Here is a 2,500-nt window from a genome sequence, read left to right as displayed (position 1 = left end):
TAACGGCATTACATTGATAAAGCCAAACTATAAAGGAGCCAAACTATAAAGGAGCTGGAAAAAGAAGGAAATGCATAGAAGAAAACAATCAGCAGGGAGCTAAGAATTTCAGCTCTCTTTTAATAGACCTATTTAACCTTACCTACTCTAAGCTAAGTTAAAGAATGTTTCGTTTCTAAGAATGAGACAGTGTTTAGTTAGTTTTGAGTGAGGTAATGCTGGGTAGATGTTGTGGCTGTACAGTTATGCATCCCTGTGATGTAACAAAAGGAAGCTCATCTTAGCAGCAAGTTTCAACCAATCAATGAGTAAGTCGTATTCGTTTGTCTTTTGAGAGAGCTTTTTAAATGCAAACACCTCCTTTTGTTTTTTGTTTTGTTTTGCAATGATGATGTTATTTTCTGATTGATTTCGAAGACAGTTTCCTAGGAAGACCTTTTGAATTTGCATTTTTTTCTCCGTCTGCTGCTGCTGCTGCTGCTGCTGCTGCTGCTGCTGACAATGATGGTGATGGTGATGCTGCAAGTCGTTTGGACTAACAGCTTCGTGTTGTCTAAATGATGTGACCTTTTTAAAGTGACTTAGGCTCTTTTTTAAATATGATATAGCGTTAGGGTTAGGGTTAGGGTTAGGGTTGCGTTTAAAGTGGCAAAATTTTAAAAATATGATTTGTTGTATTTCTAAAGTTGCTCTACTTCACAATGTCAATTTGGATCCATTTAAACGTTTTTTGTTTCTTTAAATCAAATAAGCTTTTGGTTTTGTTTTGCAGACAACTCTTAATCGATTTTCATCTTAGAAATGAAGTTTTTGTTTCTAAAAGCGAACTAGCTTCTTTCTAAAGCAACACTTTTGAAAGTGAGCTAGCTGTTTTCTGATGCGAATAATCTTTTTAAAAGACTTTGTTCCAGTGAGCTGGACATCTCTGGTGAGACTTTTAAACTGGCTTTAAACCCTTTTAAAATGGTTTGCAGTTGGTTTTACATTCTAAAGCGACTTAGCCTTTTGTTTTGGTTTTGGTGAGCAGAGAACTCTTAACCGCCTTGATGTTCTTTTTACAAATGAAGTTATCTTTTTTAAAAGTGACCTAGCTTTTTCTTCTTAAGCAGCTTTGCATTTTTTGAGAGTGATGTAAACTTTTTATTTATTTGGAAATAGCAAAAGTGAAATAGCACTTTTCAAACATGAATAGTCTTTTTAAAAGACTTTGATCATGCAGTGAGTGAGTGAGTGAGTGAGTGAGTGAGTGAGTGAGTGAGTGAGCTAGACATTTAAGAGACTTTTAAAGTGGCTTAAGCCCTTTTAAAGTGATATGAAGCTTCTTGAATGTGACTTATTATATATTTTAAAGCGACTTAATGTGTTTCTTTAAATGTGACTTAAAATTGTTGGTTAAGTCACATCTACCATTCTTAAAATGAAAACTTGTATTTCTTTTTTAAAGAGACCTTTTGCTTCTTAATTAAAGACTTCTTTTTTTTCTAAAAGGGACTGCAGTTTTTGAAAGTGACCGAGCCTTTGAAAAAAATAAAAAGTAGGCATTTTTCACTGTGCATCTTTTTAAAATGGATTCAGCGTCTTCTGTAATGAAAACTTCTGTCTTGCAAACAAACAAATGTTTTTGAAATTCATTTTGTAGTGTGGTATGGAATTTCTGAAATAGATGTGTAGTATTTTTTAAATAGCAGTGAAGTATTTTGTAAAGTCTTCTTTTAATAAGTGGTTTACACTTTTTAAACGTTTTTGAAAATGAATTTGCTTTTTTAAATGATTTTTGCATTTATGTTCAAGAGACAGAGGGTTTTATTTTTTTTTAAGGATACTTTTTTTTAAGGATACTTAGGCAGGTGGGTATTTCTTTAACCATTTCATGTGCTGGGTTGTTGTATAACAATAAATCAAGCTAAGCTTCCCCAATTCAAATGGTGCATTCTAACCGATTGAAAACAATATTGTTTTATAAATGAGAGTTGAAAAAGGCTGTAGAAAAAGTCTAATTTAACATTTCATAGTTCCACTGTCATTTTGTAGATGTTTTTTTATGAGTTATGTTAGTTACAGAAAAATAATTGGTGCATGAAAGGGTTAAGCGGTTGGGTGTTTTCATAACCGACCGAGGACTTCCTAAGCAGCCGCGTAACTCATTAATCGGCGGGGTATTTGTTAACCGTTAGGGTTAGGGTTAACCGGACAAGAGTTTTTTTTTACCGAACAAGCGTTTCTTAAACCGAACAAGTGTTTTTTCCAGTGAGCAAGTGTTTTTTTTTTAACAGAACAAGTGTTTTTTCCAGTGAGCAAGTGTTTTTTTTTTAACAGAACAAGTGTTTTTTCCAGTGAGCAAGTGTTTTTTTTTTAACAGAACAAGTGTTTTTTCCAGTGAGCAAGTGTTTTTTTTTTAACAGAACAAGTGTTTTTAAACAAACAAGTGCTTTTTTTTTTTTTTTTTTTTTTTACCGAAAACGGGTTTTTTTAACCGTACCACGGTTTCTTTAACCGAACA

This window comes from Hydra viridissima, unplaced genomic scaffold, assembly GCF_058129835.1.
Source record: "Hydra viridissima isolate aposymbiotic clone 2 unplaced genomic scaffold, HvirCarnegie_v1 scaffold_14, whole genome shotgun sequence".
NCBI lineage: Eukaryota > Metazoa > Cnidaria > Hydrozoa > Anthoathecata > Hydridae > Hydra > Hydra viridissima.
This window is presented reverse-complemented; position numbering follows the sequence as displayed.